The sequence below is a fragment of the Ixodes scapularis genome, unplaced genomic scaffold (assembly GCF_016920785.2).
Source record: "Ixodes scapularis isolate PalLabHiFi unplaced genomic scaffold, ASM1692078v2 PGA_scaffold0__279_contigs__length_252992795, whole genome shotgun sequence".
NCBI lineage: Eukaryota > Metazoa > Arthropoda > Arachnida > Ixodida > Ixodidae > Ixodes > Ixodes scapularis.
This window is the reverse complement of record NW_024609835.1, coordinates 172,753,275-172,759,590: the sequence shown is the minus strand read 5'-3', so window position 1 is coordinate 172,759,590 and position 6,316 is coordinate 172,753,275. Positions and strand designations below refer to the sequence as shown.

The window sequence follows — 6,316 nt, the reverse complement described above, 5'->3', positions numbered from 1 at the left end:
CCGCAAGCCCTGGATGCTTTGCTCCTCACGTGACTAAATTTGGCGAATAGCGGCGCCGCGCGCGCCGCCGCGCGAGTAAAACAGGAGAGGAGGAAAAGGAGGCGGAACGCAGGGGAACATACGCCGGGGCGCGAGAAACGTCGGCGGAGCGACCGTAAAGGTGGCTTTCTTGCACGTCACCGGATGCTTTGCTCCTCACGTGATGGATCTCGGCGAATATCGGCGTGGCGGCGCGGGGAAAACAAATGCGCAACTCTGGCTCCCGTAGGGAGCCTATAGACCATTCCATTTAGCGCTCTCTGGGCGGCACCATTTTGTTCGCCCGCAGCGCCCTCTCCACACATCCGGGAAGTTCAGCGGGTTCGGCGGGGTAAAACGAGAGAGAGGGCACGCCGTCTGCTCTTTCGCGCAGGCCGGTGGCGTGACGTCACCTCGCCGCGCTCTGATTGGAGGATGGCTCCGGGCGGGAGCTCGGGGGTAAACAAAGCGGTGTCGTCTCTTCTCCGCAGCCATTGCGAAAGGCCTTTTCTGTGGCTCTCAGAAATCCACTGCTACTGCTTGAACGAGGACGCGGCATACGGAAAAAAGAGACCGGAAATACCTCGAAATGTACGTTACTTCGTTTGACGCGAAAGAATTTACCCTGGGAGCATACGAAGCACCAATATGCGTCCCGGTCTCCGGCGGTCGGATGTTGATGTGAGTCCCCCCAACGTCAGCACGGTGATGTGCGACGCGAGTGAGCCTTTCTACTTTTTGGCGGAGACCCCATTTCGCCAGCAAGTGTCTCGGTGTCTCCGTGAAGCACCGAAGTGTAGCTACAGCCCTCTTCGGCGAGCTGAACGGGCTGCCGAGCTTTCGAAGGCCGATCTCCCGCAGCGCTGGCACCCGGAGAACCGCCCCATGGCGCTCGCTAAGGTGAGTTACGTCGTCTCTGTACACTTCGCATCATTCACAAACAGTTCAGTTGCACGTGAAAGGAGTATAGCTAAGTAAAACGGAATGTTACGGAAAAGCAGCGGATTAGGCGATCGGTGTGGTACGACCGAGCCGAGTGCGCAGTCGTCTGTTTTTAGTCTTTCCCCCCAGCGACAGATGGGAGGCACTCTCTTGATCGAATGACGTTTTAGCGAACGCGCACGTTTCATCGAATGACACTTTAGCGAATAGTCGGACGCCGCAAAGCGGCGTTTTCGGGTGGGCCAAATGAGTTCACATTTTTGTTATGATCCGCCGCAGACTGTCGCCGCGAAGCGGCGAAAGCGCAGCGCGGCGGATGGGTTAACGCGCGCCCCCGTTATTCGCTAAAACGTCCATTCGCTCAAATGTCGCTGTTCACTAAAATGTCATTCGCTCATGTGACATGGACCCCAAAAAAACCTGGCTAAGCCAACGCTTCACGCGCGCGATAAAGCGCCGTCCTAAGGTGTTCCACTCAAGACGCATTGTTCTTCTGATGCGTGTTCCATCAGTCGCTCGCCGCTGATTTGTTTCACCATAAAGCGCCAGTGAGGCAAACGCTGCGGGGGCGAGTAGCATGTTTTCGTACCTGCCTACTGGTTTTCTTAGGTCCGTTAATCTGCAAGTGCTTGTGTTCCCCCTACCCCATCATTCCAACAGAATCCACCGGCTGCCGGGCTCGGAGGAGATGTTGCAGGCCTCGTGTAATGCCCTCGGCACCTGTGCGACTTCCAGGGGGTCTGCGTTTCACGGCCCCGTTACCAGCTGGGAAGTTCTCCATAGAGGTAAGATTATGAAGAAACCACTCTATGCACTCAGAGGTAGCTTTCAGAAGTTGTGGAAGCCAAATACAAATGCTGATATCTTTAGTAAAAAAAAAATTCATATTACTCGCTTTATGACTTATACATCTCTATTTTGCAAGCCACATATGGCAGGAAAGTGTCACATTATCTCAACCTGGTTGCTCAAGGCACTGAAAAGCTACCTTTTGCAGACGACTGTACCGTTGTCATTTATTATATGTTATTCCTTGGCACCGGGGGATTGGTGGCCGAGGGGGCTTCCACGCACCAGCTCGGAAAATGTGGAGTGAAAGCTCGCGCTGCAGAACCCAGGATTGTGTGTTCAAGCCCCACATTTGCCCGTTTCGATCTGGATGAGCATTGTACCGGCGTGCGGTCGTGTATCACTACTACGTGATGCATGTTAAGGGCCCCAGGCTAGCGGTCATCTACAGCTGGGAGAGTCATCGCCCGTCGAGGCAGATCGAGTTTGAGACTGTGTAAATATACACACAACCCGATTCCTCGGCACGCTGCTGGTATTGCTGTGCTGATGTTTGGACGTTTTTTTTTGGTCGTTGAAATGACTACTGTGGTTCTTGGGTGAAATAACCTGGTCAATTGCCTCCTCGGCCGTAGTGCGTCGTTCACTTGTTACGCTCTCTTCTCTTCTGGTTAATGTGGCTCAGATAACAGTCATGAAGTCAGCCCGGTTGAAGTTCTCTCGACGCCACATTCTCACATCTCTGGCCGATCATCCTGCTTTCGCGCAAAACTCACACACCTTGTCTTCTTCGATACTCCCGAATGCACCTTGGTTGCCCGCTCCGCCGCTAATTTCAGTCCTGTGCCCACTGTTTTATGACAACCTCCTTGACATGACAAATCTAGCTTCTGTATCTGGCCATCAATATGGGTTAGTGCTCAATTTGTAAACTTGATGTTTCAAAGTAACAGTACGAGCTTCCTCCAGCATCTACTAGCAACCAAGTAATGACAAAAACCAAAGCTTTAACTTCCAAGACTAAAAACCCAGAAGTATGAGAACACGCTGGCCAACCCTGCTGAGGACAAGCCAGGATGAGGACAAGCCAGGAGTGGGACAAGCATGTAATCTCAGTATATGGAGAGGTGTCCTCGAAGTTCCCAGCTTTAAAATTGTGGTAGTGTTTGAGTTGGTTTAAGTTCGAGTCTCAAAAGAGCAAATAATGCAATGTTATTTATTTTGATTTGCATCCCTTGGATTCTGGCAGGTGTTCGGTACGAAGGGAATGGAATAGACATGTTCATTTATGCATTCTGTTGCTTCAAAATAGGCTTTCACTGATTTTAAGTTGGTAATGGCATGGGAGGACAAATACGCTGCTCAGGGTGTAGCCGGATCGTTTGACTACTGGGACGACTCTTTTACAGGGGACGACATCCTGTCCAGCACCAGCTTCACCGTCTGGGACCAAGTGCACGAGGGGGTCGCACTGCAAGCACATGAAAGAAGGGCACTGCGACTTTGAGGTCAAGCTTGTACATCTACCATTACAGAGTCCTAAATGGATGCCAATTGCTACTGATGACCTTATGAAGGTGAAACGTCCCTGGATTAAAGGGAAAATCTGATTGAAGGCGAGCTGAAGTTGTTTCTGACTTTATTCTCTTATGACTTGAAAGTAATCTGCCTACTTCATGAACTTTGAAGATGCAAAATTTGTTTCCGTAACTGTCCCACTTCAACGTAATGTGCACATTGAAACCTATTCCTTTTCTTTTTCTGTTTTTTGGCAAGAAAAAAAAGCCAACGAATCTCCCTCTTCCTTTTCGCAATGGGGAGGTGTGGAAGATTGATTGGATATTTTATATACGCAACCAGTTTCATAAGTGAATGAAGATAAAAGCAGAATACATGTTCACAGATTATTTGTGAATCCTTAGACTTGGTGAAGTGAGTAGTTTATGTTCGAGTCATGTAATTATAAAGTCAAAACCAGCTTTAGTGCATTTTTAAGAAGCCTTTTAGACCCGAGAGTTCTGCTTTGACTCGGCAATACACGACTCTCCTTTGTTATTCCTATAGCACAGCCGAAACTATAAACACGAGCATGTTGCCTGACCAATGCTTGAACTGCCGTGAAATCGACGAAGTCCCTATCCTTCGAGAACAAGTGTCAACGGGGATAGTCGAAAGACCAGGGTATTTATTGCACACGCATACTTGATTTCAAGCTTGCAGATTGAAGTAATTGTTTAATGAATCCATTCTTAAACCTGTTTGAGATTGTATTGGTTCATATTCACAGTATATTTATTTTTAATTACAGCAAGGAATAATTTAGAGACAGATGTTGGTGTTCAGGCGTGATGCTTTTATTTTCGTAACATGCAAGAGTGCAAAAAATTAGACTTGGCTTTGTAAGCTAATCTTTTTATGTATTCTTCCAAACAGCATAGCAAGCAATAATATAAGGGCTACAGCTGCAAAAGTGGCTACACCTGGCATCTCATTTGTTTTATAGCGTGTACAGGTGAGACACTATACTCCGTTTCACGGTCACTTGGCAAACATTGTGACCCAATAAGAGCATCGGAGCCAGGCACATGACAACATTCCACGGTCGAGTCCTCGTTATCGCCACAGCACGAGCGCCATCTGCGACAAAACATAGTTCTAGGCTTTTTTTTTTTTTTCTCTTCTTCTTTTAGTAGTGTTGCCGTCGGATTCTTCGAACCACAACACTACATGACACTGAAGAAAGACTAAGACATATGTTACTTATTAACGACACTTAATATATATCAACACCTTTGAGAAAAACATGGCTTGTGATCGACGTTCAAACAATTGTAGCCGTGAATCGACCACTTCCGCTCTAAACATCGCCCTAGCATTAGCACCCGCCACAGATTCATGGGCAAATTGAGCATGTGGTTGCCTCATAAAAGTGTTACTGAAGACCTCGCTACTCTAGCGGACGGTAAAGGCCGGTTCTCACATGCAGCGAAGCGCTCCTCACGTGCCGTCAGCTACTTATTGTCTGCCATGAGCAACAGTTTCGACGGTGCGATACAAAGCTGGTGAACGCTCCCGTCATCACGCGCTTAGCGCGAGGTCAGCGCTATGCTTGTAGCGCTCCGCTGCATGTGTGAACAGGCCTTAATGTTGCTGCAGTGGACGTCCATCCGAATTCGTTTGGTTTCTGAGCATTTGACAGCCGGTTCTGGTGGGTGGTCCTTACATTTGGCGCGGTGACACGGACGCTCCTGTGACATGCTGCCATGTGCCTCGCTCCGACATTCTTACTGGGTCGCAGGAGCCGTAGCCTCCACGGTTCACCAAGCTATCGTGAAACAGAGTGTAGACTAAGTTGTCTGCTAATGAAAGTAGCGTTGCCAGCATCATGTATTATGTATGAAACAGTGTTTACTTCGAGAAAACAAATAAAGCCATTCATCCTTTCCACTGATTGTTATGGTTCATTAGTAAAACTTGGTTCAGTGAACTTTACATTTCAGCATTAGCATGGACACAACAGGTAAGGTCAATTACAAGTGCTTTAGAGCGGTCCAAACAGTTTCCAAGTGGCTCATGCAAAGCAGCTGACATGGTATTACCCCCAGGAAAGAGACGAGACCTCCTTGATGAATCTACTTCAGCCGCAAGGCACACCAAACTGAATATTGGCTTTTCTAGGAAATTGGGATCAACCAAATAATTCCATGGAAAGGTACACCTCCAACAGCTTTGGTGTGGGGGTGAGCCCTATCTGCAGCGACAATACTGAAGCCTCGCAAGCCACCATCACTAACACATGCGAGTAGTCACTCAGTGCCTGGCATACTTGGGCATTGATGCAACAAGGAAAGATTATCAATGAGTGGACTAGGAATTTGGATCCAAATGGGACTGTCTTCACATTCTTCACAATCGCTGTATGACCACCATCTGTTGGAGTGTTTCTGGATGTCAACAGCCCATCTGGGACCTAGAAATGACAAATGATATTAGTTTATCACTTACACACTCAGCCCAGTCTGCTGAGCGATCAAAACAAAAATATGTACATGTTAGCCATTGTTTACTCCCGTGTCAATTCCATGGGGCGCTCATTAACTAGGCTTGGATAGTGCACGATATCCGAATTTTCATCTTGGTAAGGGAACGAAAAAGGAGACAAGCGACACACAAAAACACGTCAGACACTGACAGCGTCGATGTGGTTCGAAGATACACTGCGCAACACATTTTGCAGAAAGGCGGCATCGGTACTTCGTTGGCAATTCACTCATACTGGGTAATGTGAAACGGCAAATTTGTACTGTCCGAGTTGGTTCACTGTATTACACGTAACAGCCATTCCAACTTCATTCCTGAAAAAAAAAAAAAAAAAACAACGATCGCGTTAAAAAAAAAAAACGATCGCGTTTTTGTGGTAAGTTTTGAGCTCTGTGCTTTTCTACAGTGCCATGATTACAACCGTAGACTGAAACTACTATACCAAATACGATGTATGACTATACTGCGTCTCATCTAAGTGCGAACGAAGAGAAAATTACAAACGCGAGAACGCACTGCAAGGTCG

General features: G+C 47.7%; 1 long non-coding RNA gene across 1 annotated transcript; it reads left to right on the top strand.

Annotated features, from left to right (window-relative positions):
* The first annotated feature begins 413 nt into the window (after window positions 1–413).
* Window positions 414–5,196, top strand: LOC115308521. Its single transcript, XR_005717957.3, has 3 exons — window positions 414–918; window positions 1,621–1,745; window positions 3,159–5,196. It is a non-coding gene; the product is annotated as an uncharacterized LOC115308521 (long non-coding RNA).
* Window positions 5,197–6,316: the final 1,120 nt, after the last annotated feature.